The sequence below is a fragment of the Trichomycterus rosablanca genome, chromosome 15, assembly GCF_030014385.1.
Source record: "Trichomycterus rosablanca isolate fTriRos1 chromosome 15, fTriRos1.hap1, whole genome shotgun sequence".
NCBI lineage: Eukaryota > Metazoa > Chordata > Actinopteri > Siluriformes > Trichomycteridae > Trichomycterus > Trichomycterus rosablanca.
The window spans coordinates 30,301,129-30,307,196 of record NC_086002.1 but is presented as its reverse complement, the minus strand read 5'-3'; the positions used below and the strand labels follow the sequence as shown (position 1 = coordinate 30,307,196).

At 46.9% G+C, this 6,068-nt stretch overlaps 1 pseudogene; it reads left to right on the top strand.

The window, feature by feature from the left end:
* Positions 1–6,068, top strand: part of LOC134328691 (NACHT, LRR and PYD domains-containing protein 3-like) — a 1,194,473-nt pseudogene that overhangs the window by 881,682 nt on the left and 306,723 nt on the right.

Genomic DNA, 6,068 nt, shown 5'->3' with positions numbered 1-6,068 from the left:
GATTGAGATCTGGGGAATCTGGAGGCCAAGTCGACACCTCGGACTCGTCTTGTGCTCCTCAAACCGTTCCAGCATCATCCTGCTGAAAGAGGCCACACCCATCAGGGAATACCGTTTCCATGAACGAGTTTACATGGTCTGAAACAGTGCTTAGGTAGGTGGTACGTGTCACATGGATGGCAGGACCCGAGGTTTCCCAGCAGAACGTCAGACCAGGCCACTTTCTTCCATTGCTCTGTCGCTTTCGGTGGTGGACAGGGGTCAGCATGGGTACCCTTGCTGGTCTGCGAGTATGCTGCCCCATACACAACAAACTGTGATGCTCTGTGTATTCTGAGACCTTTCTATCAGAACCAGCATGAACTTCTTCAGCAGTTTGAGCTACAGGAGCTCGTCTGTCGGATCATCAGCAATAAATGTGCATCAGTGAGCCTTGGCCGCCCATGACCCTGTCGCCGGTTTACCACTGTTCCCTCCTTGGACCACTGCAGACCGGGAACACCCCACAAGAGCTGCAATTTTCGAGATGCTTTGACCCTCGTCAAACTCGCTCAAATCCTCACGCTCGCCCAACTTGCTGCCTAATATAGCCCATGTTATTCACTTCACCTGTCAGTGCTCATAATGTTATGCCTGGTCGGACACCAGCGACGACAGTTTGGCAGGGATTGCGCAATTCGTTGCCGCCTCACGTCGCAGGAACGCTGTCCCCGGGGGCGTCATAGCCACCAGCGATGTTCAATCCATTAAGTCTTGCTGTATAGAGTTCGCCAGCTCATTTGTTATCGCTCTCAAGTTTCCCAGGTTTAGACAGAAGGAGTCACGTGACGCCCGGAGCTCTATATACGGGCAGTAATCAAAGAGATTTAAAACAATTGTAGTCTTCTAATATATATATACATATACATATCTGCCAAATTTAAGTAAGAACCGCTTGGATTTGCTCTTTCGTTGCACTTGCACTTTGTATTAAGGGCCAATTTTTGAATCTTCTCATGAAGGACTTGGTATAGAGATCAGAATTTGTGCTTCCTTTAATTATAGCAATTCAACCAGCAAAGCATCCCCACAACATTATCAACACAATGGCTTTTTTCCCCCAGGTTGGTTCTATGGAGTCGTTCTGTTCATGTCAAAGTGTAGCCCATATGCCTCAAGGTTTAACATGTTCTGTATTCCGAGACGCATCTGTAGCCTCTACGCCATTTTCACCTGCAAAACTGCCGCTCACTGGACGCTACATTGTGTAAACAAGCAATTCTGTACACAAATACATAGAACTTTGTACATATTCTGTGTAAACCTGGAAAGCTGGATGCTTACCAGACGATCCAGGTTGGTTTTGTATGCATAGCTCTAGTTTTTTTAATTGTAGAATGAGAATTTGCAAAAATATATGATTGTTATACATTCAAGGCTAACTTGTCATGCTTTTGCTTAATAACCAGTGTGAATATATGTGAACTAGAGAGTCACATGGCTTAATATTGGCGCATTTGGTGATACACATTGTGCCATTAGGATAACACAGTGGTTTTTAACCAGAGGGCCATGGGGTCCCATACAGGACAGCCTATGTTGGGTCGCCCTTTAATTCACCCTGCTCAAAGTGCAAAGATGAACAGACGGGGGTTACGAATTATTCCGATTCAGTTGTTAATCCAGATGTGGGTGAAGTAGACCCACCGCCAGTTACACAAGCTTTGCAGGCGCATATGAAGTTGGGACGTTGTGCGAAAACATGAATAAAAACAGAATACGATGATTTGCGAATCCTTTGCAACCCGTATTCAATTGAATACACTACAAAGACAAGATATTTAATGTTCAAACGGATAAACTTTATTGTTTTTTTGCAAATATTCACTCATTCTGAATTTGATGCCTGCAACACGTTCCAAAGAAGTTGGGACAGGGGCAACAAAAGACTGGGAAAGTTGAGGAATGCTCAAAAAACACCTGTTTGGAACATTCCACAGGTGAACAGGTTAATTGGAAACAGGTAAATGTCATGATTGGGTATAACGGGAGCACCCCCGAAAGGCTCAGTCGTTCACAAGCAAGGATGGGGCGAGGTTCACCACTTTGTGAACAACTGCGTGAGCAAATAGTCCAACAGTTTAAGAACGACGTTTCTCAACGCGCAATTGCAAGGAATTTAGGGATTTCATCATCTACAGTCCATAATATCATCAAAAGATTCAGAGAATCTGGAGAAATCCGTGCAAGTAAGCGGCAGGGCCGAAAACCAACATCGAATGCCCGTGACCGAAAACCGACATCATTCTGTAACGGATATTACCACATGGGCTCAGGAACACTTCAGAAAACCATCGTCAGTGAACACAGTTCGCCTCTCCATCTACAAGTGCGAACCACGCAAAGCGAAAGCCATATATCAACAACACCCAGAAACGTCGCCGGCTTCTCTGGGCCCGAGCTCGTCTGAGATGGACCGACGCAAAGTGGAAAAGTGTCCTGTGTTCTGACGAGTCCACGTTTCAAATCGTTTTTGGAAATCATGGACGCCGTGTCCTCCGGGCCAAAGAGGAAAAGGACTGTCCGGATTGTTATCAGCGCAAAGTTCAAAAGCCAGCGTCTCTGATGGTATGGGGGTGTGTTAGTGCCCATGGCATGGGTAACTTGCACATTATTTGAATATTTGAATATTAAATATCTTGTCTTTGTAGTGTATTCAACTGAATATGGGTTGAAAAGGATTTGGAAATCATCGTATTCTGTTTTTATTCATGTTTTACACAACGTCCCAACTTCATTGGAATTGGGGTTGTATGATGCTTCTCGACTATGTGTCCGTATAGCCTATTATCGTCTTTGGTCATACCACAAAGACTGTGTTATCAGTAACCTACTCGTAAAACGGTGGTGGTAGGTGGGCTCTGGGACTGTCCCTTGACATCCTGGTTTTAACTGAAACACTGCGTTCTGGACAAAATTCGGTAAGACCAGCTGGCCTATCCTCCTGCCTCTGCTTGTGCTTCCTTCTACTTCCTGAGAACATCAGGGGTGGCGGTACATGTTCGCTCCTGTCCGGGAAGTGCCAGTTTGCATCTGTTAGCCTTTTAGATCTCCGCATTTCGTCTTTTTAATTCACTGTTTTTGTTACCCAATGACTTTCATCTCATCGTTGGCTACAGGCCACCTGGCTCCCTAGTAGATTTCGTTAAAGAGGTGTAAATGTTTCGTTTCTTTTCTTAGCTTCTTTCCTGCAGATGGGGCAGATGGGACTCTTCCTGCCTTCTCCCTCTCCCGTCAACCTTTGGCCTCTCTTTCGACAACTTCCCAACATGAAATGAGTCAACATTCAGGACCTTGTCTTCTTTAGTTGACATATGTGTCTATATATAGACAACCATTGCTAACAGGTGTAATAAATCTGTTATATAAAGGAAACTATGCCCTGATCCCAGTCCCACTCGACAGCAAATCTTTGGAAATAACTGGTTTTGCCCTGCTTGCATGGACGTATCTGGGTGTCGGGAGTCCCAGGGAAGCTTTGGCGACATCTGGTGTAGCTGAAGGGAACTGCCTCGGATTCTCCCTAATCATGCACTCCTGCGTCCAATCTGCCCCTCATCACTCTGCCTTCAAAAGCTCCTGGTTCTTCTCCACTTGATGTTACCTGTTTACCCCTTTCCCCTCTTGATGCCAATTTCCAAGAAGAAACCTCTACAGGTTTGCGTAGGGGAGTTTTCCCGACCTTCCGTGCCCATGGGAGACGCCGTTTCTTTAGGAGCTGTTCGGCCTCCAGTGCCCACCGGAGATGTGAGCCATCCAGGATCCGTTCTGTTTGATGCCTTGTTTACTACCCCATTGGCCCCGGGGGTCCTCATGCCTTGCTGTGATGTCTCATCCATGGTTCCATCTGCTAAAGTTAGTACCGGGTCTCTGTTGGCTTAGCCCGTTTCATCAAGTTCGCCGGTTCAAGTTAGTCCCGCGTAAGTCTGTCAAGTCCTGATCCCTCTGTTCTTCAAGTCTGATCTACACGTCCATCCCTTTAATGTTCCTTAAGTCTTATCTAATGAAGGTTCCATCTCTTGAATGTTCCTCAAGTCTGATGTTCAAGTCTGATCTCTAATTGCTAATCATGCACACCTGCTTCCAATCTGCTCCTCATCACTCTGCCTTCAAAAGCTCCTGGTTCTTCTCCACTTGATTTTACCTGTTTACCCTTTTACCCTCTTGACGCCAAGCTTTCCCCTGTTTCACATTTCCAAGAAGAAACCCCTACAGGTTTGTGTAGGAGAGTTTTCCCAACCTTCCGTGCCCATGGGAGACGCTGTTTCGTCTCCCTGTGCCTACTTGAGGAGCTGTCCGGCCTACAGTGCCCACCGGAGATGTGAGCCATCCAGGATCCGTTCTGTTTGATGCCTTGTTACTAGCCCATTGGCCCCGGGGGTCCTCATGCCTTGCTGTGATGTCTCATCCATGGTTCCATCTGCTAAAGTTAGTACCGGGTCTCTGTTGGCTTAGCCCGTTTCATCAAGTTCGCCGGTTCAAGTTAGTCCCACGTAAGTCTGTCAAGTCCTGATCCCTCTGTTCTTCAAGTCTGATCTACACGTCCATCCCTTTGATGTTCCTTAAGTCTTATCTAATGAAGGTTTCATCTCTCTTAAATGTTCCTCAAGTCTGATCTCTCATTGCTAATCATACACACCTGCTTCCAATCTGCTCCTCATCACTCTGCCTTTAAAAGCTCCTGGTTCTTCTCCACTCGTGGCCGGATCGTCTGTTGATTTTACCTGTTCACCCCTTTTTCCTCTTGACGCCAAGCTTCCCCTGTTTCTGTTGATGCCACTACTACAGAGAGCAGCTCTTCTGGTTTTTTCCCTGGTCGTCAAGCTCCTTCCCCTCACCTGGATCTTCCTTCCCACGCCCCACTATACTCCACTCCAGTTTCCTTTCGTCCCCACCAGTTCCACCTGCCTTAATCCCAGCCTCTTGGTTCCCTCGCTGTACCTTCCAAGTATACCAGCCTCCTGGTCCTCTCGCTGCTGTTCCAGCCTCCTGTTCCCCAACAGACCAATTAAACAATAGTGGTAATAAAACTGCGACCACTATGGAGGGCGGCGACCTGTGGTGTTATATTTAGCCAATCCAACAATCAGTATGGTTCAAATTGGACCCAAAGGATGAGGATCCACCCCCCCCCCCCCCCCCCCCCCCGAGACATTCTAGGCGATTTATTATCAATAGACTAAGCTTCTCTAATCACTAAACTACTAACATACAGTTAGCAAATGAACAAGGATTATTAGACAGCATCACAAAGGGAATTCAGACTGGATCATAAACATGTTGATTCTGATTCCGATTCTGATTCCGATTCATGATTCAATGAACAGCCCATATACATATATGAAAATCAGGCCAGACATAAGGAACGGCTGGGAGTGGTCGACACAGGGACGAATCAGGGAAAGGAGGCGGAGACTAAGGTGGGTGTGTACACTTAAACAGTACCATGGGGAAATAAGTAAACCTCTGGGGTGTCCATATATCCCGTCTTTCATCTGTCTGTCCACAGTCCAGCACAATGCCTGGACAGGTACGTATTTGAAGCCTTATGTTAACCATGTCTAGAAGCGGCGTCGACTTCTCTGGGCTCAGAAGCATCTAGGATGGACCGTCACACAGTGGAAACGTGTATCGTGGTCAAACGAATCAGTACTCCAGACCTGTTGTTTTATTTATTTTTTTGTTTTGTTCATGCATTTTCTCCCTTTTTAGCGCGTCCAATTGCCCAATTGAGTCATGCTTCCGTTTCACCAATGCCGATCCCTGCTCTGATTGAGGAGAACGAAGCTAACCCACGCCCCCTCCGACACGTGGGCAGCAGCCGTATGCATCTTATCACCTACACTTTGACGAGTGCAGTGCAGCTCAGCGTTGTGAGCACTCTCTTCTCATCAATCAGCCAGCAGAGGTCGTAATTGCACCAGTCATGAGAGAGAGAGACCCCATCCGGCTTAGTCCCGCCTATATCTGAACAGGCCATTCGTTGTTCATGTGGCCGCTCAGCCTCAGCCGGCAGGCAGAGCTGAGAT